Consider the following 21,618-nt stretch of genomic DNA (forward strand, 5'->3'; position numbering starts at 1 on the left):
TCTTTTAGATATAACGCTTGAGCGAAAATCAATTTTTGTGACTTTTATCGCGCGATTTTTATCAACTCGACGGTAAAAATCGATATCTTCTGATTCGATTATCCTTTTAACAAAAATCAAAGTGCGTTTTAAAGGTGAAGAGTGCAGCTTTCGCATGCACTTCATGTATTTTGTCACAAATATAGCCAGTTTCTATAATCATCATCATCATCACGTAGCGCTACAACCCTGTGTGGGTCTTGGCTGACTGTACAATATTTTTCCAATTTGTTCGGTCTTCCATCAACCTAGGGTCAAATTGAAAGTTCATTTTCCGGAGATCTGCGAATCTCTTTCCATACCAGTTTTACAAGTCTATCGTTATTCAGTCTATGCACGTGGCCTGCCCATCTCAGTCGCTGTGATTTAATTTCTTGGGCAATATCGGCGTCATTGTAGAGTGCTTTTAATTCGATATTGGTTCTGATCTTATACTGGTTTGTGGTGATGTCATGGCGAGGTCCTAAAATTTTTCTAAGTATTTTTCGTTCAAAGCGTCTGAGCTTTTCTTCGTTTGCTTTGGTCATGGTCCAGGTTTCGCATCCGTATGTTATTATAGGTCTTACGATGGATTTATAGATTTTGAACTTCTTGTAAGATTTTTTGTTTTTATGAGCTTATCCAGTGCGAATAGACAGCGGTTTGCAGATTGGATTCTGTCTTTTATTTCTTCAGTAACATCGTTGTCAGTTGTGATTACGGCCCCCAGATACTTAAAACGTTGTACTCTTTCAAAATTGAAGGTGTTGATCGACACATTTTGTCCTATTCTGTCTTTTCGTGTCGTTCTATTTATACACATATATTTCGTCTTCTCTTCATTAATCTTCAGCCCTACTTCACTTGTTGCTCCTTCTACCTTGTTGAAGATGTCTTTCGTGGATAGGATGGAGTCTCCAATGAGATCTATGTCATCTGCATATGCGAGTAATAGCTTGGGACCTTGAACCGATAGCAATTTTGTTTTTATTTCGGACGACCTCATGGCTTTCTCTAATACAAGGTTAAAAAGTAGTGGAGATAACGCATTACCCTGTTTGAGTCCACTGTTGATTTCAAAGCTGCCAGACAGTTTATTATTTACACGTACTTTAGATATTCTACCCTAAATACAGACTTTGGTCATCCGAATGAGTTTATTTGGTATTGAGAGCTCCGCCATGGCATTCCATACTTGGCTTCTTTCTACGCTATTATATGCTTGTCGAAAGTCTATGAAAAGATTGTGTATGGGTCTGTTATACTCCCAACCCTTTTCTAGAAGTTGTCTCAGCGTGAATAGTTGATCTATTGTTGATCTGTTTGCCCTAAAACCGGCTTGATATTCGCATAGGACATTTTCAGCATAAGGGATTAGTCTACTAAGAATGATGTTTGAGAGGGTTTTATATGCCGTGTTTAGGAGTGAAATTCCTCTATAATTCGCGCATTTTGTTTTGTCCCCTTTTTTGTGGATGGGCACTATTATGTTTTCCTTCTATCGTGCTGGTATCCTTTCTTCTAGCCATATGTGCGTTATTAGCTGGTGGATTTGGCGATGTAGTGCGTCTCCCCCATATTTCAGAAGTTCTGCTGGTATATCGTCCGTACCCGGCGCTTTTTGATTTTTCAGCTTATTTAAGACCTTTTGGGTTTCTTCAATGGAGGGATTTTTGACGGGCATGTCCGCTGTGATATAGATCTCTTCTTTGTGCTGTTCTTCCTGTATGATGTTTAGAAGGTCCCTAAAATACTCTTTCCATTCTTCAGTTACTTCTTTACCGTCGATTATCATACGGCCTTGATTGTCTCTCAGTTTCTATAATGCTGTTAAATAAATAAAGGTTGCGCGATTTTTGAAATTTTTTATGATTCTCATGAGATCCATAAAATTTGTCAATTTAACTTAGCGGTCCCTATAGAATTTTTATTGCTAGAGCCTCATCTACAGAAAAAGTGCCAATAAACATTTTGGTTTAAAATTATCTCAGAAATATTTTTGCTTGAACCATTTTTTATACGGCGTATAGATTCTTGGTAAATAAATGTTTTTCGTTTTCGTCCTATGAGGGGGAATTATAGGAGAAAGACCGGGACTGGGAGCAGCAAATTTTCTTGCATCTTTTTTAGGTTTCCAAAAATGACATTTTTAGAAAAAATCAGCTTAAAAATCAACAGAAAAAAAATTTAATAAATAGTAATACAAATTTGCAAGTAATATATTATCAACATGGAAAAATCTTGACTATTCCTTCACCCATAAGACGAAGATAATGTAGATAATATACATATTATACAAATGTGGTATTTTAAATCTAACAATAATTTCTGAGTAATTACATATTCTTAAGTTAAAAATTTAATACTAATTACTATTTAAATGGGAATAAGCCACAATTAAAGCTTAAAATACGTTTATTGACGTTTCAATTTCCACTTCAGAAATCGTTCTCAAAATACAAACATTAGTAAATTAAACAAATTTTGTTTTTTGTTACTTAGTGAAAAATTCTTCTAATAATTTAATTTTATCTGACTCATCTATATTGACAATTCAGACATACCTTATACATTTTAAAGTAGACGACTTTAAAATGATATTGCCAATATTGTTGAGTTGCGTTTCTGGGACGACTTTACTTATAAGATAGTTCATTCGATTACATGAAATCAACTTTAACTTGAGAATATCCGTCAGAAAAGATCATAACATATAATTCGTCTTTAAAAAGACAAATACATGCCATGATGGCAGTAAAATTCTCCTGTTAGTGATTTCATAGTAAATTATGAGGTAAAAACCAGGAAAAAACCTCATAATCCTATCCCGACATGGTAAGTATTTGATCGTGCATTTAGTTTACCTTCAATAAATATTGCTAAGTCAGTAACATATGGAGAATACATCATTTGTTTTTTAAGTAACAAACATATAAAATCGGAATTTGGTGTTTATTGAAGGTAAACTAAATGCACGATCAAATACTTACCATGTCGGGATAGTATTATGAGGTTTTTTCCTGGTTTTTCCCTCATAATTTACTATGGAATCACTAACAGGAGAATTTGACTGTCATCATGGCATGTATTTGTCTTTTTAAAGACGAATTACATGTTATGATCTTTTCTGACGGATATTCTCAAGTTAAAGTTGATTTCATGTAATCGAATGAACTATCTTATAAGTAAAGTCGTCCCAGGAACGCAACTCAACAATATTTGCAATATCATTTTAAAGTCGTCTACTTTAAAATGTATAAGGTATGTCTGAATTTTCAATATAGATGAGTCAGATAAAATTAAATTATTAGAAGAATTTTTCACTAAGTAACAAAAAACAAAATTTGTTTATTTTACTAATGTTTGTATTTTGAGAACGATTTCCGAAGTGGAAATTGAAACGTCAATAAACGTATTTTAACCTTTAATTGTGGCTTATTCCCATTTAAATAGTAATTAATTTAAAATGCCACAAGAAAATAGCTTCAGAACAATAATTTAATACTAATTTAAAATAAACATATGGGTTATAATTATTTTTAAGGCCATATAGGTTACCATTTAATTTACCTTTATAAGTCTATATAATTTAAATACAGAAAACTATTTATATTTTTACAAAATGACTGCATAATGGGATACGTTATACTAAAGCAGTGAGCATGTACTTGAATACCAAGTTTGGTAGACGTTGGATTAGTTTTGGTAAAGCGCAGTGAAACAATCACTTCGCTTTAAAGAAAAGCGAATATTAGGGGAAACGTGGCAGAGAACACGCGCGTCCCATGATGAAACGAAACTAAACCAAGCTACCGCCCAAATAAAATTCTTTTAAATAATCATAGGATAATAGTATTTAATATTACGTTAAAAACTTATCAGTAATGGAAATCACCTAGTAGTCACTTTGAAAGACAACGCGGAAATTAAATTAAACTTAATTAACCAATCCTCCTATTCAAATAAGTAATGATAATAATAGGAGCACCAAAAAAAAGGTAAAGCGTTTGCCGATTGATTGTTGAATGTGTTCCAGTCAAACCCTCCAGACAACAACATCCTTAACATAAAAAAACCAACGGTTGTTAAAATCACCGTATCAACTTGAACATCTTCTTATTTTGCCGTCTTCTAACGAAGGTTTGCTATCACTTATTTGAACGCTTCCCTATCTTTTGCAATGTGAAATATCTATTCAACACTAAGGTTAGTCCAATCTCTGTTATTCTCCAGCCAAGATTTCTCATTTCTTTTCAAGTTTTTGCTTCCCTCTACTCTTCCAGGCATGATGACGGGTAGAAGAGAGTATTAATCGTTTCGAAATATGTGACCCATACGATGTTTTTCTTATTTAATCGTGTTCATAAGCTTTCTGCACTATCCAATTCATCTTAACACTTCTTTGTTTGTGACTTTTGCAACTTAAACTACCATATAAAAAATTTATCACCGAACAAGTTCACCAGAAGATAAAATCAGACTTACACCCCCTAAAAAGTCTTCTGGATACAACCTAATCAAAGAACTTTTCAAAAAAAGGAATTCTGTACTTGACAGAACAAGCTATTACTTTATTCTATGGAAAGTGGCACAAATTATTGCATTTTCTTAAGCCAGATAAACCTACAGAAGGCATTAAATCATATAGACCTATTAGCCTACTGCCGATGGTGTCAAATAATTTTGAAAAACTACTGTTGGATAAAACTACTATTGAAAACTACAACTAATTCTTGCAGAACGCCAAATAATACTTAACCACCAGTTTGAATTCAGACAACAATATGCCACCACTGAGCAAATAAATGGAGTCTGTAATTTTATTCATGAAGCACTAAAAGAAAGAAGATACTGTAAAGCAACCTTTTTTTATTTCTCAAGCCATTGATAGAGTTTGGTACACTGGTCAACTCTACAAACATAGAGAGGTCCTTCCCTTAAATGATTTCCGTATCCGTAAGTCCTACCTCAATAACTTGCATTTCCTAGTAAGACATTACAATTAGTACACAAGTCTAAATCCAATAAAAGCAGGAGTTCCACAGGGAGTGTAACAATCTTGCAACAAATCTTATGAGGCCACTATCAAATCGGAGACTAATTACATACTTCTTGTAATATTATTACAGAATGTAAATAAATTGAAGGTTAAAAGAAATCTGCAAAATTTAGCAACTGGTACGGTGTTTTTATTTATTTAGGTATTTAGCGTATGGCATTTCGACACATCTACAATATTACAATAAACATTACAATAAACGTTAAAATTGACTCGATATAAAAATACTTAAATCATGTCCAGTTTACGGGCAAACGTCGAGGTTAAATTAATTATATAGTTAATCGACTCGATCGTCGCAAACAGGAAGTCTTGTGAACTGCCCTCGTAGGCTCTCTGGTAGCACTCCTCCGTCATGTGCTTGATATATTGGACCTCACCGCAGCTGCATGCTGGTGATGGTAGCTTGCCCCATTTTTGCAACATATCTGCACATCGACCATGTGTGTAGTGTGCACCAGGTCTTACGTGGTAGATCAAATCCAGAAGGTGTCTCTGTGATGCAAGGTATGACTGTATTTGGTTGAGCTACCGACCATTCATGGATCCATTTAGTGAGCATGTTGAACCCTGTGGCTGCTGCTGATTCTGCAGATTGTATTGGATATTTTCTGGAGCGTAATCGACTTTTGGTTGCATCTTCTATATAGTTATGAATCGGCAGTGCTGTGTTGCTAAGGATTTTGTTATATTCTTTGGTAAGCAGATTAAGTTGGCGAAGATGTGAGGGTGCAATGTCGCTCAGCACTGGTAGCGAATGTGTTGGTGTAGATTTGATTACTCCAGCGATCATTTTCATGGTGTTATTTAGCCAGACATCTATCTTTTTAACGTGAGCACTGTTGATCCATATTGGCTTGCAGTATTCAGCTACGGAATAAACAAGAGCTAAGCCCAAAGACCTGAGTGTAAATGCCGATGCCTCCCATGTTGTAGTGCAGAGTTTCTGAATGATGCTATTTCTGGCTTTTAGCTTCTCGGCAACTGTACTTAAATGTACTCTAAAGCTTAACGTTATGTCCAAGTGTGTTGATTCGTGTATTATCAAAGTAAACGTTAAGGGTTCTTGACGCCAGATTATTGTTTAGGTGGAAGCAGGTTACTTCACTTACAACATACTTACAACTTACAACATATCTGCACATCGACCATGTGTGTAGTGTGCACCAGGTCTTACGTGTTAGATCAAATCCAGGAGGTGTCTCTGTGATGCAAGGTATGACTGTAATTGGTTGAGCTGCCGACCATTCATGGATCCATTTAGTGAGCATGTTGAACCCTGTGGCTGCTGCTGATTCTACAGATTGTATTGGAGATTTTCTGGAGCGTAACCGACTTTTGGTTGCATCTTCTATATAGTTATGAATCGGCAGTGCTGTGTTGCTAAGGATTTTGTTATATTCTTTGGTAAGCAGATTAAGTTGGCGAAGATGTGAGGGTGCAATGTCGCTCAGCACTGGTAGCGAATGTGTTGGTGTAGATTTGATTACTCCAGCGATCATTTTCATGGTGTTATTTAGCCAGACATCTATCTTTTTAACGTGAGCACTGTTGATCCATATTGGCTTGCAGTATTCAGCTACGGAATAAACAAGAGCTAAGCCCAAAGACCTGAGTGTAAATGCCGATGCCTCCCATGTTGTAGTGCAGAGTTTCTGAATGATGCTATTTCTGGCTTTTAGCTTCTCGGCAACTGTACTTAAATGTACTCTAAAGCTTAACGTTATGTCCAAGTGTGTTGATTCGTGTATTATCAAAGTAAACGTTAAGGGTTCTTGACGCCAGATTATTGTTTAGGTGGAAGCAGGTTACTTCGGTCTTGGAGGCATTAGAGCAAAGTCTCCATTTTTGAAAGTAGTTTCTCCTAACCTCTAGCTTCCGTAAGAATCTCTTCAGCTTCTTCTAGTGACTTTGTTTGGGGTAATAAAGTTCAGTCATCAGCATAGCCAAACTTTCGTGGTGTTGTTTTGGGCATGTCGGCGATGTAAAGGCTAAAAAGCAGTGGTGCGAGTACCGAGAGTTGTGGCAGACCATTTTTGACTTTTCTATGGGTGCTTACTTCGGATCCTATAGTTACTTAAAATACTCTATCAGTGAGCATGTTTTCTATTAATCTAGCGGTAAATTTGCAAGGAATAGTGCATAAGAGTTTATAAATCATTCCTTCTCGCCAGACGGCGTCGAAAGCTGCTGACAGATCTATGAACGCAGCAGAACTCTTTAGTTTTCTTTGAGAGCCAGATTATATGTAAGTACAGAGAGATAACACCTAGTCTGTGCAACCTCGATTTGGTCTAAAGCTTGCTTGCTCAATTGATATAGCTTTGAGGATTGTTGGGCTTATTCTGTTAAAAATTAGTCTTTTGAGTAGTTTATACATTACAGACAGTAGATCAATTGGTTGATAGATTTTTATTGGTTGATAGTGGATAGCTGGTTTACCCGGTTTTAGTATTGCTATGACTTTTAAGTGTTGGAATTCCCGTGGGACTCTGCCGGTCTGAATTATGTTTGTGAAGAAATATGAGAGCCAGGTTTTTGTGTATTTTCCGCAATTGAGTATGAATTCGGGGTGGATGCCTTCGAAATCTAGAGCTTTACCCGGAAAAACGTCTTTAAGGGCGATATATATTTCTTCAATTGTGAAAGGGCAGCGAGAGAGATTTATTGCGATTTCAAGGTTTTAAATGTTTCTTTATGTTTCGTGTTTGAGCTTTATCTCTGGTAGCTCTTGATGTCGAAACAATATGAGATGCAACAAAATTTGGATTTATACCTGCTTTCCGTTGTTAAAAGCTTTTACCATCTCCAAGTTTCGGTTTTCTACTGTTTCAGTCCGTTTTTGCTGTAGTGTTTCATTCAGACTATGAATAAGTTCATATGCGAACTCTTGATCTCTAGTTTTAAGAAAGTTCTGGTATAATATATCACTATTTTGACACCGTCCCGGGATATATTGTGTTACAAAATATGAACCACATCATAAATAAAAAAGCAATTCAGTTGCAACAAACATCTGATTGTGAATGAATAGTAGATAATTAACCCATTTGTATGATATTTTAATCAATTTTTGAATAAAAATGATGTTTCTCGACTCGGGCATTGTTTCCATGAATACTTTTGCTCCTCAAAGAGTTAAACACAACGACTGTTGATTGCATTATGACCCGACGACCGAAGTTTCCCAGTAGAAATGAAAGCTCTAGACGATGACATCATTATATAGTTGACGCAATTAACAAAGGTGGCTTCTGTGGCAATTACGAGTTACTAAACTTTAAATTGCTTCATATTTACATAATGTGCAACACCAGACTTTCCAAATGAAAACTATTTACTAAAAACAGACAACCGGAAACTTTCTTTACTAATTTAAACTTATCTGTCTTGTATAATTATCTGATAACTTACTCAAATTAAATTTGTATTCGAGAAGAAGATTCCTGAATAATCCTTTCAAACTGTAATGCTATTTTATTAGTCTTTAAATTCAGATCTTTAAAACTTTATTTAAACTTTAGATTGGGCCAATTCGACAAATGTACGAGTGTTGGTCTGAAAATAATCTGTGATAAGTGATTTAGTATTAATATTCTTTGTCATATATATATATATATATATATATATATATATATATATATATATATATATATATATATATATATCATATATATATATATATATATATATATATATGTATATATAAATTTTTAATATTGTTTTGATAAATTTAATAAATTTTTACAACAAAAAATCTTAAATATATTTTCTAAATCTTTTATTCTATACACAAGGGTAACTACAAAAGCTCTTTTGAAAAGAAAACTAAAAGTTCTGGAACACATTTTATGTTGATTTGACGTAAATCACCTTATCGAAAAATGCTTCATGAAGGAGCGAAAGCTCTTTAACAGTACGTGTTACTTCTCATTTTTTATTAATCATTTATCTCCTTTAATATATGAACTTATTTGTTTTCGACTACATATGTGATTATATATATTAGGTTCTAATATATAATCGAAATTCTTCTTTCGATTAGAAAATCGATAATTCCATACGTCGATGATTTGATATATAATCGATTTTAATTCCTAACTTTTCTAATACTTTTCATTTGAATAATAAATAATTTTATTTGCCAATACGTACCTAATGTCTGTGTCAAGTTAAGAATTCATAAAGGAGCCTTATGGGAAGCGGTGATGCCAGAACTACCGATAGACTGAGATAGGCGAGAGTAGTGGAGTTGCAGCGAAAAAGCAGGGCCGAACTGCATGTTATATTGCACATTAGACGTTTTTTCACTTAGGTAACTTTAAATTTTTTTTGTTTTTTTGAAAAATAAAAATTAAAGACATGTCTTTTTCTCACAACAGTTATTTATTAAATTTCGGCTTAGGTCATCATCAGACTCTTAAAAATATTCTTAATTGTTTAATGAACAAATTGAGTGAGTATTGTGGTAGATATTATTAGTGTCAGTAAAAAACATAAAAAAACAATAAAAACTTCTGTATATTTTAAAAAAAATACAACAGAACCATAGAAATGTAACAAATTATTTGGTTTTTTAGTTTGACATTTATATATTTACAATATTACAATTATCAAAAACTATGTACATTCTTCGTCCATATCCAAATCGGAATTGTCACTACTATCATATAAATCTATAACTATGGGAGTTACGTCTTCCATTAGACCGTCCACTTCCCAAAATTTTTTCTCCAGAGTCATTACATGTTGAATATAGTTTTTCCAGTTATCAGACGTAACATTTGAAAACGCTTTTTTTATGAGGTCCTCCATATCCTTCGCTTTGAAGGTGCTGTTATTTACGGCCACATGCCTTTTTACTTGGCTCCATACCATTTCAATTGGATTTAATTCGCAATGGTATGGAGGCAAACGAAGCACTTTGACATTATTTTGTTGTTTACAAAGTTCTTCAATTTTGTAATTATCAAAATTTTGTTTAAATTGCGCGACTACCTCCAAAAGCTCGCACTTCAGATAATTTTCTTCAAAAAATATGTCTTTTTGTCTTAACCAGTCCATAATGTTATTCTTATTCCACGATTGGTTAGGCAACAACTCGGTTTTTACACTATGATATGGAGCATTGTCCATAACAATAACCGTTTTTCGAACTAAGTTGGGCAACAGTTTGTTTTCAAACCAGTTCTCAAAACACGGACCGTCCATTTCGTCGTGATAATCAGCGCTGTTTTTTTTTGCAAGGAAAAACATTTCAGCACCGTTTACAAAACCATTTTCACTTCCGGCATGGACAAGGATGAAACGTGGTCCACGCTGAGTGGGATGCTTTAGTCCAGTACTTAGCCCTTTTATGAACGCATCTCTTGCCGAGGTGACGGTTTTGTCTTTCCATTCTCTGGAAACCGAGTGCCCCACATTGACCCATGACTCATCCAAATACACAATGTCATAGCCCTCAGCCCGATATTGTTTAATGGCCCTTAAATATCCATGCCTCCATGCAATTATATCAGGACGTTCTATTAGCACGGCACTTTTATCACGTTTTGCATAAACAAAGTTCATGTCTTTTAACAACCTGTACATTGTACTGCGGGTAAAATTTGGCAAGTTTTCGTCTTGGTTCACTTTTGGCAGAAGACGATTCAAAGTAGGAGGAATGTTTTCAAAAAAAAAACTATGCACTGTTCGACGAACGCCGATACGAACACCTTCATCGTAAGTATAGTCTCTGGAGTTGTTTCGGCAACGGGTTCTTTTTCTGTTTGTTTTTACCTCAGAAAGCTCACCTTCTTTGTCTTCCTGTACGATTTTTTGAATCGTACGAACTGACACTCCTGTCATCGCGGATACTTTGTCGAATACAATACGTTGACTTTCATCTCGAAGCAAATTAATGTGGTATCTCACTACGTTTAAGATCACTTTTTTAGCACTCAGATGTAAAATTTGACCACTTTTAAACGGCAAAACTGGATCCATTTTAACAATATAATTTTTTACACTTGAGATTTGAGTGCGCGATGGTTATGCCTTAACCCTTGTCCGGGCAGAAGAATTTAAAAACGTAATCGGGCAGTTTGGGCTTATGTATACAGACAAACATATAATCTCCACTTCACCTAATTACACTATTTTGAAAAACATACCGCTCATTTATCTATAACTCATAAATCTGTCTGCTTTCCAAATGTGCTTTCCAAATGACACTATTGTTTGGAATGACTAAGTACATAAAGAGAATTAGAAAACTATTAATAGTCAATTATAAAGTAATCAATATTGTTTACTGTTAGGGCCTGTTAGCCCGGCTTGCCCGATAATGGAAGTTTAAGCACAATATCTTAATTATTATTGCTTTCTATTTATTAACTATTGTGAAAGTAATATTTTATAAATAATTTTGAGAGTTGACACCTAAGCTGTCAGAATTACCTGTGCCATAATAATTAACCAATTGCGTAAAACCTAATATTTTAACCACTAATAAAGACATTTTTCTAATAATCTTTAAAATCACTTCCCTGAAAATGTAACCATATTTATAAGTAATTGTAGTCGTTAAGCTTATTAAATAGATACGTACCTATCTTTTTAAAATAAATTTGATTAACATTGGAAAATATAAATAAAAATTTGAATATAAATAAAGAATGGGTTATTTCGGCCGGCCCTGCATAGTCCCGTGAACTATTGGCAACATACGCCCGTAAGAAATGCACTGGCCTATCTGTTCAGTTGTGAATTCTTAACTTGAAACAGTGAGGTTGGCAAGATAGGGTAGTTAGAGAGCTAGAATGTAATTTCTCTTTAATTTTTATTTAAGACATTTTTAGTTAGAAGGTAACGAAAATCAGCTTAGGTGGTTAAAAAGAAGATCAGTTGGTAAAAAGCTGATCGTTCACAAGAACTTTACAGTTCCCGTTGCTGTGAATCGGAAACTTTAATGGGGTGAGTAAGGATGTGACTAATAGAGAAGTAACAAATAAATAAATGCCAGATTAATAAAAGGTAGATATGAAAAACGTAACAATGAGATAAAAAAGATAACAGTTTGACAAAAGAAAAAAAGAAATACTGAATTCTAAGAACTGCAAAAATTAGGCGCTTGTAAGTCTTAACCTTAAGTTAAGTCTTCTAAAGCTCTGGAGAGATTAGGAAATGCCGAAAGGTCTTAATCTCGATGAAGGAAAAATCCGAATCTGCACCTCCACGCGGTAGAGGACGGGCAACATCAATTTTGATGGCTAACGCAGATAGGGACCGAGTGATTGCCGGTATAAGCAGTCCCCCACTTACCGACCAACGGCTCCGGGCGGACGAGTTGGTAGGTGGTAGGGCACTCTTTTGTCCTGGGGCTGAGAAACCGGCCCCAAAGGCGGAAGAATCAATGGTTTGGTCAACGGCATAAGAATATAGAAGGCAACGAGAAACCACTATATTAAAGATCCCTATGGATATCTCTAGTACAATTATAATGGCTGTACAACTCAATAAAAAGTCGCATACTGATCATGGACATCGGAGACCAAGATCCGACAAGAGAGGTCATTCCCATGACCACAGGGCCTCTCAGGTCATTAATATGCAAAATCCCTGTGAAATACCCAATAAAACACCTTTAAGAAAAGCCCACACGAATTGTCTGAAGAGGATATCCACTTGGAACGTTAGGACGATGGCTCAATCAGGAAAAATCCAATGCGCAATTAAAGAAATGGAACGCATGAAAATAGAAATAATGGGCATAAGTGAAATGAGGTGGCCTGACTTAAGTTATTGTGATATAGAAGACTACAGAGTATACTATTCAGGATCAGAAAATGGTAAATATGAGAATGGGGTTGGAATTATCACGCATAAAAGTATAGCCAAACAAGTCAACAACTTCATACCAGTGAACGATAGAATCCTCCTGTTACAAATAAATACGTCACCGGTGAACACAAACATCATACAAGTCTATGCACCCACAGCAGACCATAGTGACGAAGAAATATCAGAATTCTACAAACAAATAAGCAACCTTATAAGAGATATACCGAGACACGAACTCCTTATAATCATGGGAGATTTCAATGCAAAAATAGGTAACGGAAAAGAAGGGCAACATATTGGTCCACATGGATTAGGAGAGAGAAATCAACGAGAAGAAACAATGAGTATCTTTGCAGCTGAGCATGACTTAATCGTGCTAAACACATTTTACAAACTACCGCCTAGACGCCTGTATACGTGGAAATCACCTAGAGACAACGGAGAAGACGTTATTATTAGAAATCAAATAGACTATATGCTTGTTAACAAAAGATATCGAAATAGTTTCAACAGTATTAAAACCTACCCAGGCGCTGATATTCAATCTGACCACAATCCTTTAGTGGGCGTGTATAGAACTAAGTTAAAGAAAATACGCGGAAAAACTGTAAAGAAACATGACATGAGAAAACTGAAATGTAGCGAAGTAAAAGAAGTAGTCAGCAAAACATTAAATAGAAAATCTAAAGATATCGATAATACAACGGAAAGCACAGAAGATAAGATAGAATCCCTTAAGAAAACAATAGACGACATTAAAGACAATTTTATGAAGAACGAAGAAGGTAAGAATAAGACATGGATGACGACAGAGATTCTGCAACTAATGGAAGAAAGAAGGAAAAACAAGAACGATAACTCCATGTATAAAACATTACAGCGAGAGATACAGAGAAAGATCAGAGAAGCCAAACAGAAAGAACTGGAGAAAAAATGCCAAGAAATCAAAATTCTCCAAAGTAAATACGACGACTTCAACGTGCATAAGAAGGTAAGAGAAATGTAAAAACAGAAGAATAAGTAAACTTGTTAATGACAATGAAGAGATAATCGTGGACAAAGAGAGTATCAATGATACCTGGAAAAATTACATAAGAAATTTATTTTTTGATGAGAAAGAGAACCAGCCCCCAATACCTACGGAAACAGGATCACCTATACTAGTGGCAGAAATAAGAGCAGCCATAATATCACTAAAAGAAGGTAGAGCTCCAGGACCAGACGGAGTACAATCTGAATTTCTTAAACTTCTTGATGATGAATCTTTAAGAGTACTATGTAAAATCTTCAATAATATCTATGACACAGGCAATATCCCAAAAGATTGGCTACTTTCAGAATTTATTACCTTACCAAAGAAACAGGGAGCAAAAAAGTGCGGAGAATATAGGCTAATAAGTCTAATGAGCCATACATTAAAACTTTTTCTTAAAATTATACATCGTAGAATATACAAGCTATGCGAAGAGAGAATACAAGACACACAGTTTGAATTCATGAAAGGCGTAGGTACAAGAGATGCACTGTTTAGTCTACAAGTATTATTTCAAAGATGCAGAGATATGACTTGCGATATTTACATCTGCTTTGTGGACTACCAAAAAGCATTTGATACAGTTCAACACCAAAAAATAATGGATATTCTAACAAAAGCCCAAATGGATGATAAAGATCGGCGTATAATACAAAATTTATACTGGAACCAATCAGCCACAATAAGAACGAATTTTGGAGGTGAACCAACGGAAATGATCCAGATTCTACGAGGCGTTAGACAAGGTTGTATACTTTCACCTATATTATTTAATCTATATTCAGAGGAAATATTTAGTGAAGCCTTGGAAAAATGCGAACATGGAATACTTCTAAATGGAGAACGTCTAAACAACATCCGTTATGCAGACGACACCGTTATTTTTGCAGACAGTTTGAACAGTTTACAGCAACTAATAAACAAAGTAAATGAAGTAAGTGAAAGATTTGGACTTCAAGTAAATATAACAAAAACTAAATTTATGATCATCAGCAAAAATAAAGTTAGAGACGCTCAACTACTTATCAATAATACACCAGTGGATCGAGTAAAACAGTATAACTATCTTGGAACAACAGTAAATGAACAATGGGATCACTCACAGGTAATAAAATGTAGAATAGAGAAGGCTAGGAGTGCATTCAATAACATGGCCAAACTCTTTAAAAGACACAATCTTAATCTGGAGATAAAAGTAAGGCTCCTACGATGTTATATCTTCTCAATATTGTATTACGGAGTTGAATCCTGGACACTAACTGAAGCAATGGAGAAAAAACTTGAAGCCTTCGAGATGTGGCTATACAGGCGAATTCTAAGGATATCATGGACAGACAAGATAACCAACGAGACCGTATTACGAAGAGTGGGCAAAGAAAGAGAGGTGATGTATACCATTAAAAGGAGAAAGTTGGAATATCTCGGACATATAATGAGAAACAGCACTAAATACAGATTACTGAAGGTAATCCTACAGGGTAAAGTATTCGGAAAGCGAGGAATTGGGAGAAGGAGAATATCATGGTTGAAGAACCTGAGGAAATGGTTCTCCACAACAACAACGAATCTATTTAAAGCATCAGTCAATAAAATAATTATAGCCAGAATGATTGCCAATATTCGGAACGAATAGGCACTGAAAGAAGAAGAAGTCTTAACCTGAGACTTATAAAGGACTAAAATTAAACTATTTAATTTCAAATCAATATTAAATATGAATCTGCTTACCTGTATAATAATAAAACTATATCTTAAATATATTAAGATCATAAAAAACAATAAACCTATAATTTATAACCATTGCTATATAAAGGCAATAAACTACTATCTAAATAAATTGTGGTCCAACAATTAGTAACAAAATTAGGAAGACAAGCCAAAGAAACAAATAGAGCTCAGATGCGATACCCTCAAATCTTTTTCTTCTAGTCGGCATGAAGATGACATTGCAAAAGGTAAAAAGCAATTTAGGAATTCCAGCTTAGTGATAAATCGCGGATTATAAAAAACCCTATGACAAAGAAAAACATTCTTTATATCGAGTAGATAAATTTCCAAGAAATAATTAAACTTACCACTTTCAATTCGTGGATTTTTCACTACTAAACAACTAAATATTCTTATAAAATTGACATCAGCGGCCATCTCAACGACAAAATAAAGAATGAGAGGCACTCGAGGTTTTATTTCTTTTTATTATGAATCGATAGACTAGATTAAAATTTTAAGTGACGATATATAGACGTCTTTATTAGTTACTTAAGGCAAGGAATAAACAGCTACATTCGTAAGGCCAGTTTGTTTTGTTAGAAAAATTCAAAACTTACATAATCACACCCAAAAAAGTCGATTAAAGGGATGGCACAGTGCCGTGAAAAGTTTTAAATTTAAAAAAAATTTAACTGTGTCAAGAAGTCAGGGCATTTTATGATCTTATTTATTTTAGGTTGTGGAAAAATTTATGTCTACTATTAACCCTCTATTTCTGTTAAGCATACCATTTATTAAATTTGGTCTTTTGTTATCCAGATTTTTCAGATTTTATTCAGTTTGCCATTATTACAAATTTTATTTCTTCCAAAATTCTTTAGTCTAACTAATAATCTTTCCATGTAGAAGTAAATTTAAGTAATAATAAGTTTTGATTACTATTTAAAATATTACTAATTTGTTCAAGGTTAACGTGAAACTCATTAAAAGTACTATTTTTTGATAGACTTTTTATTTGGTAGGCTTCTTTTTATTTAAACACTCTATAAAAACTATTTTCAAGCAAAAAATAAAAATACAGTAAATAAAAGGTTTGTTTTTAGCCGACCACCTAAACTTTGGTTAAGAATTTGATTTAATTTACTTAGTTGTAATTTCTCGTTTGCGGATTTCTCCATAAGGATTCAATTTTATTTTAGAGACCGGTTAAACATATGTCCCATAACATAATCATCCAGTGGTAAAGGAAATTGGGTTGATTATTTTTGGGTTTATTAATCATTCTTATCATGAATCTGGAGTCCATAAGAATCACCATCGCATCGCCGGTGTTTATTAATACAATTCTGCGATTCTGTTTCGTCATTTTGTTTATTAATATTGTTTTTATATTAATTACTTGTATTAAGTATCACTATTGTTTATTGGACATTTTGGTCCCATGCAGTAAATAGTTTTGTACACATTAATCGATTTACGGTATTCAATTTTTATTTTTCATTTTAACTTAATATTTAACTTTACGTACTATTTTAAAACCTTTTTCTTCTTTTTTAGCTTTTATTTTATTTATCAGTGCTACTCTTGCATAGTATTTTTCAGGGATTACCCTTAAGGTACTTATCTGTTTTAATTGGTAAATTAAAAACTACCTATCTTAAAAAGTATAACTTTAAGTTACTGTTACGCCACTGTCTCCCAACCTAACAATCGGATGCAGATGTCGCGTCGCCAGAAACTGGACGAAATATTGAGAAAAATAACTGGTGTTCAGAGGGCTTCGATGAAGTTCCAAGAGAACCATAGCGTTATGTGGAGATATAGGTACAAAATTCCAGTGACGTTTTGATGCAGAGCCGAACCGTATTATCGGCAGAGTATGAGCTACTTGGGCCAGATGGTCAAAGTCCAATTCTGACATCACTAGCACTAATGTCGGTAAGCATTGGATCTGCATTACCGGCCAACGCTTAACTTAGCACATTTCAAAACCTTAGTCAAGACCGAAAACATTTGTCAACTGAAAGCTCACGTAAAACAGGTGTGTAAGTAAATACAGGGTGTAGTCCAAAAATTCTTTTGCGACATTTTTAGCTTGGTGGACGTAAAACGGCTCGTCGAATCGTGACGTAAGAAGCGTCATTGGTGGGAGTGTACTGTTGTCTTTAGTTAACGTATACTTCGGTATAATTGTTGACCTAAAAGGTGCATATGATGCAGTTGATTTGAGTATCTTTAAAACAAAATTGTGTAGAATGGGTATTAAATAATTTAATAAATTTGTTTTTAAACAGAAAAATTTATATTCGTGATCACAAAAACCTGCTCCATGGATCAAGATACAGTGGGTGGCCAAATTATTAGAGACACTACATTATATTTTTGTATTTTTTACTTTAAATGGTTTTTTTTGCCAAAAAAATTGGTACTCATATCTGTATTATATTTAGCAGTTTCTATGGTATGATTATTAAAATTTTTGATAAGCGGTAACACTGGTAGACTGATTATCTAAGAAATAATAATTGCTGCTGTTGCATAGTTGGCCATCGGCTGTAATCGCAGTGAGGCTTAAAAATATTTGCAAGTTGTTTAAAACTTTTTTAAAGTGTTTCTGCTAGGTTTTTGTGTCAGATATGTTTAACAGGTAGGAAAGTAATATTTGTTTTAGTCATTTTTGCTGCTTTTAATGACACGATTTTATTTAAAAACGTTTTTTAAAATCAAAATTATTTTTTTAGTATGGGAAAAATTGCAGGCTTGTCTCCAGGGAAAATTAGAGAAATAAAAACGATGTTACTGCACTTTCCCAAAGAGTAATAGCAACTACTGCTGGTGTTTTAAGGTCTGTAGTAAATCGAATTAAAATAAAAATTGATTCAATCGAGCCATTGGAACCGGGCCGTGTTAGAAAATGTAACAGGAAAAGTATCACTACTCCTCGTACTGACCCTAAAATCAGGGACATTTGTCTAAAAATCGTAAAAAGAGTGTGGCACGTCTGACTACGATGATAAATACCTAAGGAATTAATGTTTCTAGAAGAATAGTCTGACGAAGACTGGCCGAAGAGAATCTGATAGGTCGCCGGCCTATGAAAAAACTACGGCTCACCGAAGCCATGAAGAGAAAGAGACTCCAATGGGCCAAACAGCACCGAAGTATGATCGTTAAACACTGAAGTCGAGTAATTACAACTTTTTTTAACGAACGGAGTTCGTGAATAGTGAATATTTTCATTTTTTCAGGTATGTTTCTCCAACGAATCAACATTGCAGATTTTGGTGGACAAAAGTGCGTTCGTCCGACGACGTCCTGAGGAGCAGTTCCATCCAGATTGCATTGTGAAGAGGGTTAAACATCCGGTAAGTGTCATGGTGTGGTCTGTAATCTCGGCCAAAAAAATCACAGTTTATGCACGATTCCGCACCGTGCCACAAAGCCAGAAGTGTAGTTGCATTGCCGGGAAACTCACCTGACATGAACTTCATAGAGAGTATGTGGGAGTTAACCAAACGGGAGATCGCCAAGGATGTTATTACAACGAAGCGGCAGTTGATTAAAGCTCTTAAGCCATTAAAGAATGGCATCATAACCCAAAATTAAAACACAATGCAAAAGTTTGGATTCAGAGCATGCCCCGACGTGTAGAATCTGTAATTGCAGCAAAGGGTGGCATCACTAAATATTAAAATTAGTGATTTTATCTAACAATTTTTTTTGTGAAAAAAATTAATGGTTTTACTAACAGAACTCATAGTTTTTGTAATCTTAATACTACACTCTTTTATACAAAAAATAGATGTAAGCCTTAACGCCAATAACTTGCTAAAAAAATTCAGTTAAACTAGAAAATAATTAAGAAATCATCTTACTGTCCCTTTACATCTAAACGTTTCCAAAACTAAAACTTTAGTATTTTTAAAGACACCAATAAACGTACATGTATATGCCAAGGGTCAAATAATAGAACAAGTAAATTCCATAAAATATTTGGAAGAACATATCAATTGTCAATGTAATCCAAAAAAAGAAATCCTATAAAGAATCGAACAAGCAAGGAAAGCATTCATGAGCATAAAAACATTTTTTACAAGATCAGACCTTAGTCTGCAGCTAAGAATCCGAATGATCAGATGTTACGTTTTTTCTGTCTTACTGTATGGCTATGAAAGTTGGACAATGGACTCTGAAATAGAAAAAAGAATAGATGCCTTTGAGATGAATATACATATACAGACGAATGTTGAGAATTCCATGGGTACAAAGCGTTACTAATGTTGAGGTACTTCGTCGCATGTGTAAACAAAAAGAATTACTAAGAATAATCAAAGAGAAAATGTAATACTTGGCTCATGTGTTGAGAAGCGAAAGATAAGAATTACTTTAAGTTATACTGGAAGGAAAAGTACAGGGCAAAAGATCAGTAGGAAGATGCCAGAACTCGTGGCTGAAAGACCTGAGGAGATGGTTCGACCACTCATCCGCAGAAATCTTTCGCGCAGCAATTTCCAAAACTACAATTGCCATTTGGATCGCCAACCTTCGAAAGGAGACGGCGCCATGCGAAGAAGTCCCTAATAATTTGGCCACCCACTGTAGGCCCTATATGTGCCTATACTATCCATAGTTTATATGAACGATGTATTATAGACTTAAACTACATTTTTTGCTGCATGTGTGATTGATTAAATACTATGGGTTTTAGTTTTTTACAGCAAAAGACCTCGGTTATGTGTCTTACTAGACACAATCTTAAAACTCCGTATTATGTATCTTGGCACCCATATTGATAATAAACCCTTATGGACCAACCACATAAAACACGAAAAGCAAAAATGTAAGAAAGGTAAATAAATTTTTAACTTTAATCTAAAATAAACTGTTGTATCGCTTAAGCTGTAAAATAAATTTATATTTTGTTTCTTTTTGTCAATTAGAATAAGTGTAAAAAACTGTAATAAATTAAATATTGTAAATTAATAAATAAATAAATTAGGTTTTAGCAGATTTTAATAATAACATAAAATATTGTAAATAAAGATAGTAAAATCGGTACAATTCTTTCCTATTTTTATTGGTATATATGTCACGAACTAGACGAGAATTTTCAACCCATTTTTGAAAACGTGGATCGATTTTAAAAAGAAGAGTTTATTTTTTTCTATTACTGTAAATAGGGTTTTTTATATACTATTGTTAGCAATAATAAATGATGTTGCATTATGTTGGTTTTTTAATATTTAACAGGAATCTTGAGTTCTTAAATAATATAGGTCACAACTCTTTACACTTCCCTTACGCCCAAAGCTTTATTTCCAGTAAAGATTCCTTACAGCTTGTTCCTTAGTCTAAATTTGTTAGTTGGATCTCCGTTTACTTTAATATTTCACTGTCTTCCACAGGCATGCAAATTGACCGATTCTATCCTTCAGTTTTCTAGTGGTCATTTCATTCTTTGTTACCTTCAGCCGCAGATTTTGCTATCTATTTTATTTTTATTTGTTTTGTAAATTTGGAATATTTTTTAGTTTAAGAATTTAGAGTTTATTACGGGAGCCTTAACTGTTTTTGCTACATTGGCGCCTAACTACTACACCTCAACATCGGTTTAATTCAAATATCTTGAAAACGATTGTCATTAAAGTAATAAAATTCTATATACTCATTTAGCAGAATTTACCCAATTGTTTGGCATGAATATTTTTTTTTTACAGTCATAAGCGGCTTGTTTAGGAAGGGCATTGGAAATTTTTATCCATACCTTTTTCGTTTTAAAAATTTGGTCACCTTTACAAAAAACTTAACAAACATTAAGTTTTTTTTTTTTAATGTTTGAAGTTCATAAAATATGCTGTATCAATTTCGAGACTAATCGATTTGTATGATCGATGGCTATAGAAAATGAACAAAATAACTTTAACACTAATATAATTATTATTATAAATCGACATAAAATGGATTAGTAGTTTTC

At 34.1% G+C, this 21,618-nt stretch overlaps 1 protein-coding gene across 1 annotated transcript in view; it reads right to left on the reverse strand.

The window, feature by feature from the left end:
- Window positions 1-21,618, reverse strand: part of Cngl (Cyclic nucleotide-gated ion channel-like) — a 591,998-nt gene that overhangs the window by 87,840 nt on the left and 482,540 nt on the right. The window lies entirely within an intron of this gene.

Source organism: Diabrotica undecimpunctata, chromosome 3 (genome assembly GCF_040954645.1).
Source record: "Diabrotica undecimpunctata isolate CICGRU chromosome 3, icDiaUnde3, whole genome shotgun sequence".
Lineage (NCBI taxonomy): Eukaryota > Metazoa > Arthropoda > Insecta > Coleoptera > Chrysomelidae > Diabrotica > Diabrotica undecimpunctata.